Raw genomic sequence first — 23,453 nt, 5'->3', positions numbered from 1 at the left:
AAGGTACATGCCCTTGACCGGAATCGAACCCGGGTCCCTTCAGTCCCCAAGCCGACGCTCTATCCATTGAGCCAAACCGGTCGCGGCCATACCTAGTACTTTCACTAATTGGAACAGGAATCAGATGCACTAGAAAACAACAGTCTGGTGTTCTCAACCTAGAAGTAACCATGGCCATCAGGCAATATGGCCAGTGTATGTTTTACAGAGGATATGGAGGGAAGGTATAATTTCTGTGATGGTAATAAAAGTAACTATCCTATCTAATAAAATAATAACATGCAAATTAACCACCACTAAACCACACCCACAAGCCACATTCACTAGCCAATCAGGAGTGAGTATGCAAATTAACCCAACAAAAATGGCTGTGGCCACGGAGGGAGCAGGAGGCTTGGGTGACCCTGGCAATGGAGGAAGCCAAGCTTTCCACACACCTTGGCCGGCCCAGGCCTCCACTTAAGGCTACAAAGTTTCAATTATAGAGTGTCCATTGCTTATGCTCATATGCATGCATAAAAGTCTTTTGTTTGATCTCTTATCCCCTCACCCACAGCCTTCCCTCATAGTTTGGACAGTTTATTCAATGCTTCTGTGACTCTGGTTCTGTTTTTGTTCATCAGTTTATGTTCATTATATTCCACAAATGAGTGAGATTATGTGATATTTATCTTTCTTTGGCTTATTTCACTTAGTGTAATGCTCTTCAGTTCCATCCATGCTATTGCAAATAATATAATATATCCTTTTTATGCTCACTAGTGGTTCAAATAACAGGAATTCTGTGTTCCATAAAGTTTTGCTAGAATTCTTTTGGGGACTTTGGGGAAGAGGCAGATTCTTTTTGTAGATATCTCAGTGTACCTGCACAGTCCACACCTTAAACTACCCACATCAAAACCCTTACTGAAAGGATGAATTTAGCTTCCACTTGAGTAGCTCTGTGATCTACTTTTCCTCTTTCTCCTGTGGATAGTTTATTGGATCTAAAGTCAATGGCTGACCAACAATGAACCAAATTGGAACATGAAGGTTTGGAAAAGGGATACTGAAACTCTTGTTGGTCAGTATTGGACCAATTGAGCAGTCATAAAATGACTGAGCAGACATAAAATGCTAAGTCTCTTAGCATAGAAAGATGATTATAGAAAGAAAAAAAATGAGCACATGTGTAGAAAGGAACAAATAAGACCTGAGCACAGGTTCCATGAGATACTCCAATATTCTTCCAATACTTTTTCTTTCTTTGTTTTGGCTTAATCTGAGTATATTTCTGTTTAGAAACAATTACTGATGTAGGCCATTTTTTGTCATACTTTTCAATTCCATTGGTGTTTATTAACTTTCTTAGATTTTCTTTTCAGTCAATTAGTTAGTTGAATTTGATAATAATTCATAGTCTGACATTTCTAACATTACTAATACGTTTTTTTTGTTTGTTTGTTTGTTTCTTGGTTAGAATTGCCAGATGCTTTTCCACTTTATTGATATTTTGAAAGCAAAGCTCTTACAGAAGGAATAAAGAATATTGTTAATGAATTATGTCCATAAAAAGCATCAGGTTCAGTTGTTTTATAGTTTGGTTCTACCAAACTTTTAAGAACATGTAACTTTAGTGCTATAAAAAACATTGTTCTAGAGCAAAAAGGAAAAGAAACTACAGTCCTATATGATTTAGGAATAAAACATAAAATTTTCAAATAGAATACAAAATTATACTTTAAAAGTATATTCTACATGTACATTGAAAATGCAAGATTAATTCTATATTGGAAATATGTATACTAATGTAAAATATTAATAGGCCAAAGAAAAATTGTAAGATCATCTTCATAGATGCTGAAAGACTTTTGCTAAAATTCAACATCAATTCTTTTTGTTGTTGTTGTTAATCCTCACCTGAGGATATATATATGTATATTTTTTTCATTGCTTTTTCAGTGAGTGTGTGGAAGGGAGAGAGAGGGAGAGGGAGAGAGGAGAGAGAAATAGACATGTGAGATTGGTTGCCTCCTGCAACTGGGGTGGGGAAGAGGTGGGGAGCGAATCTGTAATCCTTTGGTGCACAGGCCCATTCTCTGACCAATGAGCCACACCAGCCAGGGCTCTTCCCTAAACTTTTCTTGTACCTTCCTTCCCTAGTTAGTATGCACTCTATTATCCTGCTGTATAGTCTCCTCCTTTTCTCCTAAAAAGGCCTCAGTAAAACCACAATAAATTCCCAGTTCATAGATCAACACTCAACCACTGAGCCATGTTGGCTGGGCAGTATTCTGTTATTCTTGCCAAGATTTATCTCTTGGCCCTAACCGGTTTGGCTCTGTGGATAAAGCATCCGCCTGCGGACTGAAGGTCCCAGGTTCAATTCCGGTCAAGGGCATGTACCTTGGTTGCGGGCACATCCCCAATAGGGGGTGTGCAGGAGGCAGCTGGTCAGTGTTTCTCTCTCATCGATGTTTCTAGCTCTCTATCCTTCTGCCTTTCTCTCTGTAAAAAATCAATAAAAAATATTTATCTCTTGGACTTCTGTTCTCATTTTAGTGTGTAAATTCCTATTTAAAGTTTGTTGTTGGGATGTATGTGTATGTGTGTTCACCAAGTATAATATTAGTGAAATAGGATATTATTCATTCTGTGTGTCATCTATTAATATTATAGTATTATCCTGAATATGGACTTAGATTCTCTGTTAAATTTTTTTGTCATGAGCATGATTTTTTTTAAAGGAGTTGTGTTTTCATCTGTAACTTTAAAAAAAAAACCTGTAGCTTCAACATTTCAGAGTTTTCTTGTTAATCAGCTTAACAATAACCCACAACCTTCGGACCAACTCAGAGTTTTCTTAATGATTGTGTTCTCATTCTTAAAATTCAGGCTTATGAGAAAACAGAGAGAGATTCTTTTATAAACTAACCTCCAATCTTAGTTTTATTTCTCATTGGACTCATTCATAATAGGGTAGGAAGGACTTTATCTCTTTCAAATCCTGTGCTTTGCTGCTTTTTTTGCCAACCCATCAGGTGCCAATTATTTATGCCTACTCTATAACAGGTATATTGTAATACTTCCTACTTAGCATTAGCCAGTTATGATTTACACTGTTTAAACAAAATACCTGTGTGACAGGAACTTTGTAATTCTTTCTACTTTACATTTTTTATCTTTATATAATTTTCAGTGTTGTCTAGTCCATATTTTTTATTCTTGAGTGAAAAACATTACTAAGTATTATACAATAATTTTTACAATATATTATGGTGCTTTTACAACTGTTTCCCCCTGCTATATTGTAAACACTTGGAGGGCACCTAATCCAGTGATTCTAAATATAGATTTGAATTGGATCAGGAAACTCATAGATCAGTGGTTCGCTCATTTTTTTAAAGAGTTGGAACTAGAATCCAAGTGTTCTGATTATGAAACATTCTTCCTCCCAAAATAGGAGTACCTTGGTATCCATGTGGAAAAAAACACACAAATCTGGATACCTATCTTGCACAATAATACAAAAATTAAATGTAGAAAGATAAGTCAATAATGCTCTTATAGAATAAAATGAAGGAAAGAATCTCCATGAGTTTAAAAGAGGAAAAGACTTCATGAACAGGACACATGTTATTGCATGTACCTGGGTGTGCACACAGCATCAACTATAAGGAAAGAATTTACCAATTATTAATTTAATTTCATTAAAATTAAGAATTCTGTTTATTGCCGAAACCGGTTTGGCTCAATGCATAGAGCGTCGGCTTGGGGACTAAAAGGTCCCAGGTTCGATTCTGGTCAAGGGCATGTACCTTGGTTGCGGGCACATCCCCAGTGGGGGGTGTGCAGGAGGCAGCTGGTCAATGAATCTCTCTCATCGATGTTTCTAGCTCTCTATCCCTCTCTCTTCCTCTCTAAAAAATCAATAAAATATATTTTTTTAAAAAGAATTCTGTTTATTAAAAATGGTAATAATAAATAAATAATACAAGAATAAACTGTGATTTGTGTAGTCACAACTGTAAACCTACTTTTGCCCTATGTTGTATGTAGCTCTTTAACAATATTTGCCTTTTATAAACAGATTTTATTTAACAGATTTTATTCTATTCCATGTAAGTACCATAAAGTCCCCAAATAGATGTGCTTCTTGATTTTGTCTGTCCTTTTGAGGTCACAATGCAGTGCTGTCTAAAAATAGACAAAGATTAGTCAGAAGCCTAGATTGCAAATAAATCTATGTGATTTTTGTGAAATGAGGGTGGCATAAGTTACATATACTTACATTAGTGTAATTCAGTTCCAGAAGATTACCTGATATTTCTGTTGAAGATCATCTTACACTGTTATCAAAAAGTGAAATGCTGTGACAGTAAAAGACCCATATCAAACATTATCTTCGTGAAATCTTACGGCCCGCCTTGACAGATTTGATTCTTCTGTGTTTCTTTACGGCTATGCACTTTTAATAATACAGTTTAGTAAGTAATACAATAGTTCTTATACCTTATTTTAATTAAATTTGAGAGGCATTAGGATGGGAATTCTATATTTATTTTTGTATCTCAATAAAATGCCCAAGTGTTAATGAATGAATGAATAAATAAAAGTGCTTCAGATATGTTTTTCTTCAAAAGTAGGAATGCTCAGGAGTTCAGTCTTATATGTATTTGCTTTGAGGTGACTATTTGATAGACAAATGGACTTGTTAATTATCAAATGATGTATGTAACTCTGAAATTCAGGATAGACATATTGATAGTTAAGTATAAACTTGGGATTCATTGCATAAGTGGTGTTAATAGCTGTAAGACAAATAGAAGAAAGAATAGATGGATGGGAGAAAATGGAAAAAGTTGTAGCCAGGAAGCACTCAGGGAAGTGATAGATAAGAAAAAGTGATCGTCTCTAGATTGGGAGAGGGAGACACACTGGTGTCCATAGCACTTTTATTATTTTTTTATAGTTAATTACTAGTAAAGATAACACAATAAAAGAGAATTACTGGCCAATATCCCTCATGAACATAGATGCCAAAATCCTCTACAAAATTCTAGCAAATCGGATTCAGCAGTACATCAGAAAGATCATACACCATGACCAAGTAGGATTTATTCCGGGGATACAAGGATGGTACAATATTCACAAATCAATAAACGTGATACGTCACTTAAACAAATTGAGAAATAAAAATCACATAGTCATATCAACTGATACAGAAAAAGCATTTGACAAAATCCAATACCCTTTTTTGATAAAAACTCTCAGTTAAGTGTGAATAGAAGGATCTATCTCAACATAATAAAAGCCATATATGACAAACACACAGCCAACATCATACTCAATGCGCGAAAACTAAAACCATTTCCCCTAAGAACAGGAACAAGAGAGGATGCCCACTCTCATCACTCCTGTTTGACATAGTACTGGAAATACTAGCCATTGTGATCAGACAAGAAGAAGAAATAAAAGGCATCCAAATTGGAAAAGAAGTAAAGCTGTCCTTATTTGCAGATGACATGATACTATACATAGAAAACACTAAAGATTCCATCAAAAAATTATTAGACTTAATAAATGAATTCGGCTATGTAGCAGGATAGAAAATTAACACCAAGAAATCTATGGCATTTCTATACACCCATAATGAATTTACAGAAGGAGAGACTAAAAAACCAATCCCACTTACCATTGCACCAAATAAATTAAGATACCTAGGAATAAACTTAACTAAGGAAATAAAAGACCTAAACATGGAAAACTACAGGCCACTGAAAAAAGAGATAGAGGAAGATATAAACAGATGGAAGAATATACCATGTTCATGGATTGGTAGAATCAACATCATCAAAATGTCCATACTACCCAAAGCAATTTATAAATTCAATGAACTTCCCATTAAAATACAAATGGCATATTTTATAGATCTAGAACGGACTTTCCAAAAATTCATCTGGAATAAAAATTAAAAAAAAAAAGACCCTGAATAGCTGCAGCAATCCTGAGAAAGAAGAACAAAGTAGGTGGGATCTCAATACCAGATATCCAGCTGTATTTCAAAACTGCCTGGTACTGGCATAAGAACAGACATAAAGATCAATGAAATAGAATAGAGAATCCAGAAATCGACCAAAACTACTATGCTCAATTAATATTTGACAAAGGAGGCATGAACATACAATGGAGTCAAGATAGTCTCTTCAATAAATGGTGTTGAGAAAATTAGACAGATACATGCAAAAAAATGAAACTAGATCACCAACTTACACCATACACAAAAATAAACTCAAAATGGATAAAGGACTTAAACATAAGATGGGAAACCATAAAAATACTACAGGAATTCACAGGCAGTGAAGTCTCAGACATATGCCGAAGCAATTTCTTCACTGATACTGCTCCTAGGGTAATAGAAACTAAAGAGAAAATAAACAAATGGGACTGCATCAAAATAAAAAGCTTTTGCACAGCAAAGGAAACCATCAACAAAACAACAAGAAAGTCCACTTCATGGGAGAACATATTTGCCAATGATATCATCAATAAGGGTTTAATCTCCAACATTTACAGGGAACTCACACAACTTAATAAAAGGAAGTTAACCTAATCAAAAAATGGGCAACTAACCTAAATAGATACTTTTTGAAAGAAGACAGAAGGAAGGCCAAGAGACATATGAAAACCTGCTCAAAGTCACTAGTCATGTGAGAAATGCAAATCAAAACAACAATGCGGTACCATCTCATACCTGTCAGAATGGTTATCATCAACAAATGACAAATGCTGGTGAGGATATGGAGAAAAAGGAACTCTTGTGCACTGCTGGTGGAAATGCAGACTGGTAAAGCTACTGTGGAAAACAGTATGGAGTTTCCTCAAAAACTAAAACTGGAACTCCCATTTGACATAGTGATCCTACTTACAGAAATATATCCCAAGAAACTAGAAACACTAATCAGAAAGGATATAGACACCCCTATGTTCATAGCAGCACAATATAGTTAAGATTTGGAAACAGCCTAAGTACCCATCAGCATATGAGTGGATTAAAAAACTGTGGTACATCTACACAATGGGATACGTAGTTAAAAAAGGAGTTCTTACCATTTGCAACAAGACGGATGGAGCTAGAGAACATTATGCTAAGTAAAATAAGCCAGGCAGAGAAAGATAAATATCACATGATCTCACTCATTTATGGAATATAATGAACAACATAAACTGCTGAGCAAAAACAGATCCAGAGGCAAAGAAACAACTATCAAAACCTCAAACCTCAGGGAAGGTAGGGAAGGGTGGGGGTATATTATTATAGTATCACATTCAGTGGTTTCTAAAAATACACATGGAATAGAAGTCCTAGATTCAAGTATCTTTATGTGACTTGGGGATTAAAGAGGTATAAATTACATAGCCTTATCTAGTGTAAGTCAAGCTCAGAAATTATATGTCTGTTCTTATGCTAGTACCAGGCAGTTTGAGAACAGTGGCTTTGAAATACAGCTGGATATCTGGTATTGAGATCCCACCTACATTGATTAGGCATGCATATAAGCCTAATCAATGGACACAGATAACAGGGGGATAAGGGCATGAATTGAGGCGGGGGGGGGGGGGGGAGTTAGGGGGTAATGGAGGAATAAGAACATATGTAATACCACAATCAATAAAGAAATTAAAAAAAGAAAAACATCAATGATGAGAGAGAATCAATCAGCTGCCTCCTCCACACCCCCTACTGGAGATTGAGCCTGCAACTCAGGCATGTGCCCTTGACCAGAATCAAACCTGGGACCCTTCAGTCCTCAGGCTGATGCTCTATCCACTGAGCCGAACCAACTAGGGTCATTCCCTAAAAGAGTTTTCTTTTCCCACCATTTATTTTATTGTTCAATCTATATATATAAAGGCCTAAGTAACCATTATGACCAAACAACCAGAATGACTGAAATGACCTGTTGATATGATGCACACTGACCACCAGGGGGCAGATGCTCAATGCAGGAGCTGCCCCCTGGTGGTCAGTGTGCTCAGCCAGAAGCCAGGCTCTTGGCTGGTGAGCACAGCTGAAGTGGCAGCAGTGGCAGGAGCAGCAGGACCAGAATGAGTGGCAGTGGAGCTGCGCCCAACCCCAGCTGCCTGCCACTTTGGCACTGCTACATCCCTTGAGGGGTCCCAGATTGTGAGAAGATGCAGGCCAGATTGAGGGACCTCACCCATGCACAAATCCATGCACTGGGCCTCCAGTATAAAAATACTAGGGCCCAGTACACAAATTCTTGCACCTTGAAAGGAACTAGGGCCCAGTACACATCCTTTACACCTCCACCTGCCCCCTCCCACCACAGGCCCTGGTTCCCTGTCTGCTGGCAGCCCCACTCATGCCACCACTGCTCCCACAAGCTGATGGCGCCAGCCCCGGTCACACCCATGGGTGTGGGGAGCAGTTGGGGCCATTGCCAGCAGCAGGTGTGAGAGGCTGCTGCTGCCCAATCACTCCTCAGGAGCAGGGGGAGGCAGAGAAGCCCTCAGGGCAATCGGGGCCAGCAGCCACTGCTCACACCCACTGATAGCACTGAGTGATCGGGACTAGCGCTGGGTGCAGACAACGAGTGGGAACTGCAGCTCTGGCATCAGCTGCAGTTGCTAGTGAGGCTGTTGCTGGCAACAGATGTTAGAGGCAGTTGCTGGCCCCAATTGCCCTTCAGGAGCAGGGGGAGGTGGAGAAGCTCTGAGGGGCAATTGGGCCTGGTACCGGGTGCTGGCAGCAGGTGCGAGCGGCAGCTCCAGTTCTGGCAGTGGGTGTAGGCTGGTCCTGTGCTGGCAGCAGGTGCGAGTGCTGGGCAGAACCATGGCATGCAGGAGCAAAGAATTTTCAGAGGTTTGCCCCAATGACAGTGACTGGTGCCCCGCCTTGGTCTGGCACCCTGCTCACCTGCTCCACCATCTTGCTGCAGTCGACAGCCGCCATGTTCCGTGCTTACCCCCTGATGGTCAACACACGTCATAGCAACCAGTTGTTTGGGTGTTCTGCCATTTGGTCTATTTGCATATTAGCCTTTTATTATATAGGATGGGCTCATGAATATTTGTTTTATTCTTTGGGTTATAATCTTACTATTACTGTTTATTTTGTTTAAATTGTTCCAGTTTTGGCGTCTATCTGCATTTCGACACACATCCATCTTATTTCTCTGGAGCTCTTCCATACTTTGTGGCATTTTTGAGATGCTGCAGTTCATTGTATACTTTCCTTGCCCAGTCCTGAGTCAGCCATTGCTCTGTAGAACCCTTATTGGAGAAGGATGTTTAGAACCCAATATCTGGATGCTTGTTTCATCTCTCATAGTCTTTTCCCCCTGGCACTCCTGTGCTTTTGTTTTATATTGTATTATTTCTCAGTCCTGCCACTGAAAACCTCTGAAAAATATGAATTAAATAGAGAGTAAAATTAGCATTATTAGGAAAAGAGAGTTTTCTGGTAGGAATATCAGAAAACCATTATGTGTAGCTCTGTTATTTGCTTTTGTATATGTGTTGAACAGATTTTTAGTTAGTTCTATTTTAAATATATTTTATTGATTTTTTTATAGAGAGGAGGAGAGAGAGATAGAGAGCTAGAAACGTCGATGAGAGAGGAACATCGACCAGTTGCCTCTTGCACACCCCCTACTGGGGATGTGCCCGCAACCACAGTTACATGCCCTTGACTGGAATCGAACCTGGGACCTTTCAGTCCGCAGACCGACGCTCTACCACTGAGCCAAACCGGTTTCGGCTAGTTAGTTCTATTTTAATACTTTAAAGTCTAGAAGTAGATTTGAAATATTATTTTTGGCCTATTATAATAGTATCACATCAGTGGTTTCTAAAAATACACATGGAATAGAAGTCCTAGATTCAAGTAACTTTATGTAATTTGGGGATTAAGGAGGTATAAATTACATAGCCTTATCTCATGTAAGTCGATCTCAGAAGTTAAAGATAATTCAAGTAAATTCTAATTTAAACTGCTGTCACTAAGTGCTATCATAAATACTTAAAAATTCATATTAGTCATATCTTTGTAAAACTTTAGAGATCTTCTTCAGCATAAATTGCCTTGCTTTTATGTATCCTTTAACAATAGGGATTTAAATAGTACAATTACTATGTAGATGCCCAAATGACTATAAAAATGAAAGAATATAACTCAGAACATGTGATTCTGTATTTTATTAAATTACAAATAATTAACTCTCAAATATTTCTGAGGAGATTAAAAGGTAATGTGATTCTAAATGAATCGCTTTACCAAATGAGAAATGGTGGGATAATACTTGGGTTCATTTTGTTTCACTTATTATATTTCTCTCTCTAAGCATAGACAAGTTCTTTTATATATCATCCACAAAGACATTTCTTATTTTCAACTGTGAAGTCAAGTGTATACGGAATGTGTTTTAGGCTCATGACTGGTTCATAATTTGCTTATTAGTAATTAAATCAAATTGATCCTTTTTTGATATTGAAAACTCCATCAGACTTAGGATTCTTAAGTTTCCGTTTGATTGTTCCTTCATACCTCCTTTCCTCCCTTTTTTGACTCTCTTGCCATCCTACCCTCCATTCCATCTTTGTCCATTCTTGCTTCTCTGTCTCATCAGTCTTTGTTTTTGTTTCATATACTCTTGCTTCTCTTTTTGAGTAGAGGTTGAAACATGATGTGTTAACTTTGAAAATAATCACTTGGACTGGGTAGGAAATGGATATCAGGCAAAGAGCAGAAATAAGACCACTTAGGAGTCTAGTATACTTATCTTGAAGAGATGGTAGTGGCATGGATAAGAGTGGGAATGGTGAAAATGATAAGAACACTTGCAATCTGGATAGAAATTTAAGAGGTAATGCAGCATAGGAAGTGGGATTACGGAATCTGGAGACCAAAGTGGAAGTGTAGGCTGAAAATATAAAATTGTGAGTCATCAGAACATAGGTGGTATTTCTAAAACTAAATAAAGGGGAAGAACTGATGGGAGGAATGACCTTCACTTTGAATGAACAGGAGGAATGCTAGAGAGAAGGCTATAAAGAAGGCTGGAGACAGAGAAGGGGGAAGGATAAAATAAAGTTTGGATATAAGGAAAGATGAATGGAATGACTGATGGAGGAAAGGGAGGACAGAAAATGGGATAAAGAGCAATGACCTGGGAGAGAGAAGAATAATCAGTTATGGCCAATTAATTGTGTAATAAATAAGTGCTTGGCTGAGTCAATGTAAGGCCTGCTTTATGCTTCTCTAGTGTTCCCCTTGTTGTGAAGGAGTCTTTTTGTTCAAATTATGGAGCCACAAGGTCAAAGCAGCTAGAATGATAAAGTCACCACTTGGAGAATAACTACTTAGAACTGCAGTGAACTCAGCATAAGCAACATAAAAAACTTTTGCTGCCAAAACTGGTTTGGCTCAGTGGATAGAGCGTAAGCCTGCAGACTGAAAGGTCCCAGGTTCGATTCCGGTCAAGGGCATGTACCTTGGTTGCGGGCACATCCCCAGTAGGGGGTGTGCAAGAGGCAGCTGATTGATGATTCTCTCTCATCGATGTTTCTAACTCTCTATCCCTCTCTCTTCCTCTCTATAAAAAATCAATAAAATATATTAAAAAAAACAAAACAAAAAACTTTTGCTTTGTCACCCACTTATTTGGGGCTTGTTTGTTAACCAACATAAGTATATCCTATTCTGACCAATCAGGTGACACTTTGGCCCAAGTAACTTTAATTATGGAATCATTATTAACTAAGATTGGGAGACATGGAAAGAGAAGGTTTGAGGGGACTTTTAAAAGGAGATGTTGAATTGGCAGTAGGGCATCAAAAACAAAAACAAAAAAAACCTCCTTCTATGACCACTCCATAAAGTTACCCTCTCCTCCTTTTACCCTATTTTAGTTTTCTCTATAGAAATGATCATAACTGAAATACTGTGTAGTGGTTTAAGAGCTTAATATCTGGAGCCAGATTGAATCAGTTTAAAATTTTGGCTTTTCTACTTTTCTTTTAGTGAATCCTTGGGAAATTTACTTAACCTTTCTGTGCCTCAATTTCCTCATTTGTAAATGAAAGAAATGCCTATATCAAAGGGACATTGCGTTTATGCATGTAAAATGCTTAGAGCAGTGGATAATACACACTTTTAAACATTTGCAGCTATTGCTGTAGTGGTTGTCATAGTCGCTGTGGTTGTCATCATTGTCACATAATCAAATATGCAAACTTCATGACTCCAGGTTCTTAATTTTGTTCTCACCTTTACCCTAGGGACCACAACAATATCAATAGGATTTCAATAAATCTTTGATGGATAGATGGATGAATAGATAGCATTATATGACTCACTTTTTGCAGCAATGCCAGTATGGGAAAGATTTTGACTTTTGGCCATACTTCAGACGGACCTTAGTGACATGTGCTAGATCATAGGTGTTTTGTTTTTTTTTAAGAAAAAGAAAAGAAATTTTCAACATTACTGAGATGTTTTTACAGATGAAAATTAAAAATTTATTAAGTTACGATTTTAGCTTTTTTGGGATACTAGAGGCCCGATGCATGAAGATTCGTGCAAGAATGGGCCTTCCTTCCCCTGGCTGCTGGCACCGCCTTCACTCTAGCCGGAGCCCTCTTTCTGCCTTCGTTCCAGTCCCAGAGCTGCCTTTTCGCCTTCTCACGCTGCCTAGGGGCACCTGCATCGTCACTATGGTTATGGCACAAGTGTCCCACCTCTGGCCACTTTGCACCTGTGTATGCAAATTAACCCTCCATCTTTGTTGGGTTAATTTTCATGCTTACTCCTGATTGGCTAGTGGGTGTCACAAAGATATGGTCAATTTGCATTCTTTCTCTTTTATTAGTGTAGATAATTGACATTTAACTACTCTTTCTGAAGGAGAAAATTTTCAAATAGAACGATTAGACTGCAGAATAGTATTTTACATCGATCTGGGACAGCATATTTTGACCACATGTTGGACAGATTTTATTTAGTTGTATGTAAATCCTTTAAAGCCTGGAAATAGATCTTATACTTGATTTTGGCCTACCCTGGCAGAGCCACAATGCAGTGGTTTCTAAAATTAGACAAGTATGGTTATGCTGAAAGGAAGTAGGCTGAGTCAATGATTTGACTCATGCACATTAGACAAGGGGGGGGATGAGAGGGCAGGGCGGGGCTAGGATGGGCTCCTGACCCCACTGTGGGGCAGGGCGGAGTTATCCTCCATTCTGTGGCTGGACTCTAGCCCTCACCCAACCAATCAGGGTTAGCCGAGGCAGTGACATCACCACCGACCTGAGTAAAACCCCTAGACTGGGCGAAATTCGCTCTCTCTTCCACCATGCTGCCAGCGTGAGTGGGACAGAGCCCATGCTAGCATGGAAAAATGCTCTTTTGTTTATTGCATCGGACTCGGCTCCCTGGTGGTCCTTGGGGATCACGAAGTCTGGGCATAACAGTTCCTAACTCTGTATCTCTCTCCCTTCCTCTCTGTACAAAATCAATTTAAAAAAAATATATATATATATATGTATATATATGTATATATATGTATATATATGTATATATGTATATATATATTTATATTTATATATAAAATAAAATTAGACAATAATAAGAGGTCTAGATTATAAATAGCTTTGTGTGATTTAGATAAGAGAGGCATAAGTTACATAAATTATATTAGTGTAAACTGATTCCAGAAATTAAGTGATTTTAACCCTTTTAAATCCCATTATTAATTTTAATAACTTCTGTAATTATTTTTTTAATATATTGATAGTATCAGTACTGTTATCTGTAAATAATTATCTTTTTGTTTTTATCCTTACCCATTGTTATACCTTTTATTTCTTGTTCTTCTATTACTACATTTTTTAGGCATTCTTGTATTGGTTGAATAGAATGCAGTGGTTTCTAAAATTAGACATTAATAATAGCAGGCATCCTTGTCTTTGTCCCAGTCGTAAAAGAAATGCTTTTAACATTTTACCATTAAATGTGATGTTTTCTATAAGTATTTTTGTGGGTGCTCTTGTTCACATTAAGAAAGTTACTTAAATAAATTGAATTTTAGTGGCTGCTTGTTCTATATTTGTTAAATTGGTAATGATTTTTTTTCTCTTTATTCTATGAATGAAATGAATTGCATTAAACCAACTTTCTGAGGTTAAGCCCATCTTGATCATGATGTATATTATTTTTTTATATATTGATGAGTTTGGTTTGCTAAAATTATACTATTGATATTAGCTTGCAATTTTCCTTTTGTGCTGTCCTTAGCAATTTTTGGTGTCAAATCTCACCATATAAAATGAGTTGAGGAGTGTTCCTTTTTTGCCTATCCTCTGTATATACTCCATAAAATTAGATTTGTTTATTACTTAAATGTTTGACAGAATTCATCTGTAAGGCTGAGTGCCTTTTATGTTTTCTTTGTAATATTTTTAACCATTGATTCAGTTTCTTTAATGACTTAGGAAGGATTGTTTATGTCCTCTTTTGCTCTTGAGTCAGCTTTGGTAAGTTTTAAATTTCTTCTTGAGTTAGTTTTAGCAAGGAACTTACACATTTCATTTAAATTTTCAAATTTATTTGCATAAAATTGTTTATACTATCTTATTTTCTGTTTAATCCCTGCAGTATCTGAAATTATATTCCCTTTCTGTTCTTAATATCCCTTATTTTTTTTCTTCTCCCATTTACCCCTTAATTTATCTTGCCAGATGTTTATATTATTGTCTCTTCAAATAATAAATTCTGGCTTTTTTTCTATTATGTATTTGTGTTTTATTTTCACTAATTCCTACTCTATCATTTCCTTCTTTTTATTTTTCTAAAAATTTTGCTGTTTTCCTAACTCAATTTCACTTCTTTTCTAATATAACCATTTAAGCCTATACATTTTCTTCTTCTTCTCCTTCTTCTCCTTCTTCTTCTCCTTCTTCTCCTTCTTCTTCTCCCCCTCCTCCTCCTCCTCCTCCTCCTCCTCCTCTTCCTCCTCCTTCTTCAATATATTTTATTGATTTTTTACAGAGAGGAAGAGAAGAATAGAGAGTTAGAAACATCGATCAGCTGCCTCTTGCACACCCCCTGGGGATGTGCCTGCAACCAAGGTACATGCCCTTGACCGGAATCGAACCTGGGACCTTTTAGTCCGCAGGCTGACGCTCTATCCACTGAGCCAAACTGGTATCGGCTTCATTTTCTTCTGATACCACTTTTTTTTGTTTGTTTGTTTTGCATTTTGCTCATTTTAGATATATTTTCTTCATTATCATTCAATTCCAGATATTTTCTAAAATCCATTATGTTTTGTCCCATAAATTGTTTAGAAACGTGTTTTTTAAATTCAAAATATATTATAATACCATTTCCTTTACATTTTTTCAATACAGTGTTTGTTATGACCTAATAGAGAGTAAATTTTCATAAATATCCCACGTATACTTGAATAAATAGTCTCCATATATTATAATACCCATTTAATATAATATTCTCGGGCTACTTTATATATTTTATTTTTGGTTTTGAGTAATTTCAATATGATGTGTCTATATGTGGATCCTTTCTCTATCTTTGCCCTCTTCTCTATCTCTCTTCTCATTTCTATCTGTTCTCCATTTCTATCTTTAATTCCCCTCTTCCCCCACTGCCCATTCATCCTATCCCCTGTCTCCTACCTTGTGTTCTCTTTCTTATTCATGAGTTTTTTGTCCCCCCCCCCCCGCCATGAGCTTCTTGAATTGGCATCTTTTAGCAGTTCATTTTCTGGCCTCTCATTCTGCAACTCGGATTTAAGTTGTCTCTTTGTGTATTGTGTGATTGAATGGTTGGTTGGTTGATTTTGAATAGGACTTTTTTGTGGAAATTGAGGCATAAGTTGAAGTCGAGAATCCAGAGAATACTTAACTGTCATTTTAGATCACAACCAACCGGGGATAACTTAAAATGCAATGATATGCTTGAGACCACTTACATTCCATGAACTTGCATTGAGATTGTGCACTTGGAGACATAATTTTAAAATAAATAAATGAATAATTATAGATTTATACAAAATGTGCAAAGATAGTACTAAGAGTTCCTATGTCCTCTGTACCTAGTTTCCCCTAATATTAACTCTTACATTACCAATGTACTTTAGTCAAAACTAAGAAACAATAGCACTAACTAAACTCCAGACTTCATTCAGATTTCCACTCATGTTCTTTTCTGTTCTAGGATCCTGTCCATGATACCATGTTACATTTGGTCATATGTCTCCTCTGTCTTTGACAGTTTCTCAGGCTTTCCTTGTTTTAATGACAGTTATGATTTTGAATACTGGTCATGTATTCTGTAGACTGGCCCTCAAGTTAGGTTTGTTTGATGTTTTTCTCATCGTTAAATTTGGGTAATGGATTTTGTGGAAAATACCACAGAGGTAAAATGTTCTTATCACATTATATCAGAATGCACATGATACCAACATGATTGACTTACATAGGTGGCATTTACTCTGATCATGTAGTTAAGGGAGTGTTTGCCAGGTTTCTTCATTATAAAGTTACTATTTTTTCCCTTTCCTTTGAGGCAGGGGTCTTCAAACTACGGCCCGCGGGCCACATGCGGCCCGCAGAGGAGTCTGATCCGGCCCACCAGGTTTTTTGGGCAGTGAGCGCAGCCGAGGTGTTACAGTAGGAATTAGTAGTTCATATAGTTCGGCCCTCCAGCTCTCTGAGGGACCATGATCTGGCCCCCACTTTAAAAAGTTTGAGGACCCCTGCTGAGGAATGGGAGATTTATCTTCTTTCATCTCAAACAGAGCAGTAACAGGCAAGTTTCCTTGCTGTCCTATGCTGGGACTTAAGACACATCTAAATTACACTTGAATTGTGGGCAGTGCTTTTTGAAACCCAGGTTTTATATTGAGGGTCTATTATTAGCTTCCTCACCTTGGACGGCCTTTGGGTTTTATTTTCTGTCCTCCTCAACCTGGATTAAGTTCAAGGTTTCCAGGGCTCTGTAAAAATCCTCAAGATTAGAGCTGACTTTAGTACCCTGGTTAACCTCTTATTACTCCTTATTTTGGGGGTAGTCGAGTAAATATGTTTAAAAGTTTCCTTTTGTTATTTGTTATTGGTTCTTTCTACTAGGGTATTTTAATCCTATGTAGTATCAGCAACTGAAGTTGGTAGGTATTTTTTGACATTGATTTTGACTATTTTGAAATGTTAACACTTGGGTTGGAGAAAATTTATATCTTAGTATTAGTATGAAACTGGTAGTCATTTGCTCAGTCCTCCCTCCCCCCACTCGTGTATTGTGTTATTATGAATTCCTTGACTTAAGAACACTGTTTTCTCTGCTTTGACTGCCCTTTTCTCCTTTATCCTCTTGATCAACACTTACTGATTCAAAATTGTGCTTAAATGTTGTTTTCCTCATACTTACCCCTGTTCCCTTTCTTCTGCCTCCACGCACAGAGTTAGGTTTTTGTCTGTGCTGCCATAATACACCCTTCATTAAGAAATTCACCATTATATTTCCTTTGTATTATTAATATTTCTTATTGTTATATAGCATATATATCAATATTGGTTTAGATATTATGGTAGATATTTTAAGACAGTGAGCTTTGGGGATTGTTACCTCAGTGCAATCTAACATTCTGTCTTAATTAACATAAATGCTTGTCCTCCATCTGGAAGGTAAAAACTGATATAATCACTTTGATGTCCTTAAAGCTATCAGACTAATTTTTCTAAGACATTTTAATTATTATATATCCTATACTATAGCAGTGTAGCATCATATAGTGCAAAGAGCATGGGTTTGGAGTCAGACACTTCCAAATTAAAATTTTTACTTTATTGCTTAGCTGAGTTACTTTGGAAAATGCCCTTGATTAGTGTAAGATTCATCATTTAAAAAATGAGAGTCTTATAAAGTTGTTGTATACATAAGATACCCAGTACAATAGACATTCAGAGAATTTTCTTTTTCTTACACTACATTGCCTGTTGAATCAAGTCTCTAAAGTCCCTTTCATATGCTTTTACTTAGTTATTTGGTTCTCTAAAGTCCCTTTCATATGCTTTTACTTAGTTATTTGGTTTAGTTGTTAAACTAATTTTTTACCTTCCATGTATCAAGCATTGTTCATGCACTGGAAAGTGGCAAATAAGGCCTAGTCCCAGTCTTTAAGGAAGTTATAGTTCATGGCCAGTAATTCTCCCTCCCTATCTCCAGATATTAAAATCATGTTGATATTGCAAGGCCTCACCACATCCTTGAAATTTTTGCCGAAATTTTTCCCCATTTCAAAAAATATATTCAGAAGTGCATTCTCCCTCCTGATTTTTCAAAGCACATTAATGGTATCCATATGTATCTCTTACAATATACAGTATATTGCATTCTGCTATAATAGGTTTTGTTATATTCATATACAACATGTATATTTTCAAGTTTCTTTTCTAGATTTTAAGGTCTTTGAGTATTGGAATCTCATTTATCTTGTATTTCTCAAATAAATGAAATGATGTGAGTAATGAACAGTATCACTTCTTAGAAGGTCTTTTAAGAATTTGTGGGTACATTTTTGTTCGTCACAGGGATTGGAGGTAGCTAGTGGTATTAGTGAAAAGAGGCCAAGAATGGAAAACTTGCAATGCTCAGGATAGTTTCTCAAATAAATAGTTGTCCTGAGTCCCACATATCTTTCAAATGTTCTAGCAGATATTTCATGTAAGTGAAAAACTTACTCTTTGTTTTCTGACCTAGAGCTTAAATCTATTGTTATATGTAAAAACTAGGATTTTTTTACACAATTTTAATATATACCATGTTTTCCTGAAATATATTTATTGCCTATGTAAATCAAGGGAAGATGCTTTGTTTTATCTAGAACTTTACTAAGCCTTGCCTAATATTCAGAAAATTACTTCACCAGAGGCAATACCACTCAAGTTTCTAAATAATGTGCAACTGTATGAGTCTGGTTTTTTTAGCTGTTGGATTTAAAAGTAATTTCGTATGTACTTGTAGGTTTCCAACTAATTCATTGTCTTTTTGTGTCATGCCCAGGTATTTTCATATAGAAGTACATGTTACTTTTTTTTTATCCTGATCTGAGGTTATGTTTTTATTGATTTTGGAGAGAGGAAAGGAGAGAGAGAGAGTGAGAGAAGAGGGGAAGGGAAGGGAGGGAAGGAGAAAGACATTCATGTGAGAGAAAAACATCTTTTGGTTGTCTCCTGAGCATCAAACCTGTAACCTTTTGGTGTACTCAATGATGCTCCAACCAACTCAGCCACACAGCCAGGGCATGTGTTACTTTCTTTTTAAGTATAAATGACCCTCCTTTAACTAACCTTTCCCATGTATTATAGTAGAGCAATATGTAATGTTTTAAAATTGTGTATATAGAGATACTATACTATCTATGAATCTTATTTCATAATTTAAAAGAAGGCATTGTAAAACATTTATTAAATAGACACTATGACATGGTATAGATCCACTGATTTATTACCATTAGAGCTTTCCAAAATACAAAATTTGCTTTTAAAATGTGTATGTAATCTTTACTTAACATTAAACTCTTCTCCATAGAAAATGTATATTTAAGATATTCTGACAGTTTGAAAGATGATTTAGCTAAAAGCACTAAGAATTTGTTGCAAGCCAGAAAAAAAGCATATATAAACTTTATGCAATAAAATTTATAATTTTAAATTTCTAATAAAATACCATAGATTTTGGTTAATGACTGAAACTCTCTATTTTTTCTTCATTATAGTTAATATGTCCAGAACTTTAATTTTTAAAATTTAATTTTATTGTTTCATGCAGAGGAAAAAAGAGGATATTATGCATGGGGTTTTAATGATTTTAATTTATATTCTTTAAATCAGTTCTCTAGAGTCAGCAGTGAATTGTTTTAGCTTAGATAGTCAAAGTGTAGTTTTTAATGTTGAACATATATTTTATAAACTAAAGTTGCAGAACCAGATGGTTTTATCCTGGTATGATACATATTAATTCATAATGCCTTATTTTCAGCACCAGAGGGGTTGTGTCATATTCTACCATTGTCTTTTATAGACTATTTTATAGACAGAACTAGAAATTCTAGTTATATAAAGCTGTTCTAGCACAGGCTGGAAAGTAGGTCATTGTGACGGGGAGTGTACCAAACCACCCACTGGTTGCTATGGCAGTGACCTACTTTAAGAAACAACGTCTGTTGATTCATGCTGAAATCATCTTTGGAAGTGGTATAAGGAAACTCACTGCATGTGTTTTTTCTAACAGTAGTAAGCTAGTGATCTGTGGAGGTTAAAAACAATCTTTAAAATGTTTAAAGGGAAGAAATATATTTTCTCACTTAGCACATCTGTAGTTTATTTTGAACTAGTACAGTTAGTGTTACAATTAAATAACATGAGAACTGTGCTTCTGTGTAGGCAGTACAATTATGCAAAGGGATATAGTGAGTTTTACTGCCCTTAGGCCTATTTAAAAACTAATCTGTTGCATGTAGTTAATAGCATTATTAATTTAACCTTCAAAGGATTATAATTTCAAGGGAACAATAAGTATGCCAACTTGGAGGTCTGAAAATATATTCCTGTTAAAAGTGTGCCCTTTGTATTTTCAATATACAGTATTTAAAATCATTCCATTCAATATTGGATACCTGTTCTAAGGCACATGTATTTGTAATAAATGAAGGTTGAAATTGGAGTATTCTCTGGAACACACTGAATCTCAACTCAGAGAGAGCTCACTTGCTTCCCAGCTGAGGATAAAGGATGAAAGGTTAGACTTCATGTAGCACCCTTTCAAGTAACATTATTTGTTCAGCACTAAAAAGATATCCTATCTGTCAATAAGTTGATACTTTGAACCTGAGATATTGGAGGTTTTATTTTATGGTATTATCAAGGAAGAATTATATGCTTAGAGATTAGTTGATTCAGGATCTTAATTGTACTCTATCATGCCATATATATTCATATTCACATTTACCTTGTCACTGGAAAAATTTTCATGGAACCTTTATCCAAAGTCACATTTAGGGGAAGTGATAAATTCAAGATGATTCTGTATATAGGTGTATATAGACTAATTCATTGTCTGCTGTTGGCATGCCCAGGTATTTGCATATAAAAATACACGTTACTTTTTTTCCAAAATATAAATTATGGCCCTGGCCAGTGTGACCCAGTTGGTTGGAGCATCGTCTACCCCATGCACCAAAAGGTGGCATGTTCCATTCCCGGTCAGGGCACATACCCAGGTTTCAGGTTCAATCTCCAGTGGGACTTGTATGCATGAATGTAGTGGCATGTACTAGAGGCAGCTGTATGTTTCTCACATCAGTGTTTCTCTCTCTCTCCCACCTCCCTCCTTCCCTTCCTTCCTTTGTCTAAAATCAATATATACACCCACATATATAAATTATTACCAAGGGAGAATAATTATAACTTCTGTTTAATGATATCTGCCGAGTACTAATGATTCTACTAGGTAATTTTATGCTATTTATAATTCTTTCAAGACTGTACAAGACAACTCTGTAGGTCATTTTATCCTATTTCTAATCTTTTCAACAAATTGTATACGGCACATGATGAGATTTGTTTGCAAAATGTAAAAACCAAAACACAGGTTAGGAAACTGTGTAGTTAGAAATGAAACACAGATACTTTATTTGAAATTCATCAGGAGGAGAAAGTGGTGTGTGTGTGTGTGTGTGTGTGTGTGTGTGTGTGCGCGCGCGCGCGCGCGCGCGCGCATGCTTGCATTAGCTATAAGGTGCCATCTGAAAGTTTCTTTAGGATGAGGTACATTATGTTCTTTGACAGTTCAGAGAATAAAGAAGTTACAGCTGGAAGACTGAAGATGAGTAGGATATGAACTTGAAGAGATGGGAATTGGGAAAGATTTTCCAGACCAAGGGAAAACATGGAGCAAATTCCAGGAGATTGGATGTCTAGGGAAAAGAGATGTAGTTTATTTTGGTAGAAGGGAAAGGAGAATGGTAGGAAATCACCTGGGAACCCTAAATTAGTGGCCAAAGAAAAGAATTTGTTCTTTATTATATAGGAGATCGTTGTACATGAAAATGTGCCTCAGGAATATTTGCTATTGTATATAATGGTAATGGATTACGAGTTGAAAGAGATTGTTTGGCAGATCTATTTTAGGTATTTAGTGCCCATCAGCAGATGAGTGGATTAAAAAACTGTGGTACATCTATACAATGGAATACTACGCTGCAGTAAAAAAGAACGAGTTCTTACCATTTGCAACAGCATGGATGGAACTGGAGAGCATTATGCTAAGTGAAATAAGCCAGTCAGAGAAAGAAAAATACCACATTATTTCACTCATTTCTGGAATATAACGAACAACATAAATGAATAGGGACAGATCCAGAAGCAGAGAAGCATCTATCAGACTACCAGACTTCAGAGGAAAGGGGGGAAGAGAGGGGCAAAAGAAGGAGAGATCAACCAAAGGACTTGTATGCATGAATGTAAGCTTAACCAATGGACATGAACACCAGGGGGTGAGGGCATGAGGGGGGTGGGTGGGTTCAGGGTTTAATGGAGGGATAAGGACACATATGCAATACCTAATCAATAAAGAAATTTCTTTAAAAATAAAAAAAAGAAATAACAAGGTCTAGATCATTATGGTATACCCCAGTAACATTCTCAAATGTTTAAATTATTCATTTGCTCAGAGTGATTAAATAGGTTGTTTCTATATTTTTTTCCAATAGAAAATGCTCTATATTTTTTCAGATTCGTTTGTCTATATGAACTTGAATTCAACTGATCATGTTTAAACAATGAGATAAATTAATTTAATTATTTTTCTTCCTTTTTTTAAATATATATTTCTTTATTGATTTCAGAGAGGAAGGAAGAAGGAGAGATAGAAACATCAATGATAAGAGAGAATCATTGACTGGCTGCCTCCTGCACGGCCCCTACTGGGAATCAAGCCTGCAATCCAGGCATGTGCCCTTGGCCGGAATCAAGCCTGGGACCCTTCAGTCCTCAGGCTGATGCTCTATCCACTGAGCCAAACCGGCTAGGGCTAATTATTTTATTAATTAAAATAATTTCTATATTTACAAATTAAACTTTTGTTAAGTCACTATTACTTAATGGAAATTAGAGATTTAATTTAGGAACTTCATTAAGAATACTAAGAAATTTTTGCTGTAGTTAGAAAACATAGATTCTGGAAATAGTAATTTATATATCAACTAGAGGCCCAGTGCATGAAATTCTTGCACTTGGTGGTGGTGGTGATGGTGTGTGTGTGTGTGTGGGGTGGGGGGGGGTGTTCCTTAGCCTGGCCTGAGCCTTCTCATAGTCTGGGGAGCCCTCAGAGGATGTCTGACAGCTGGCTTCGGCCGGCTCCCTGCACCAGT

At 36.6% G+C, this 23,453-nt stretch overlaps 1 protein-coding gene across 2 annotated transcripts in view; it reads left to right on the top strand.

Annotated features, from left to right (window-relative positions):
- The window catches only part of CRY1 (cryptochrome circadian regulator 1), a 44,746-nt gene that overhangs the window by 5,322 nt on the left and 15,971 nt on the right, over positions 1–23,453 (top strand). The window lies entirely within an intron of this gene.

The sequence above is a fragment of the Pipistrellus hanaki genome (assembly GCF_964339955.1).
Source record: "Pipistrellus hanaki genome assembly, chromosome: 3".
Lineage (NCBI taxonomy): Eukaryota > Metazoa > Chordata > Mammalia > Chiroptera > Vespertilionidae > Pipistrellus > Pipistrellus hanaki.
The sequence above is the reverse complement of the archived record's forward strand: the minus strand, read 5'-3'. Positions and strand labels throughout refer to the sequence as shown.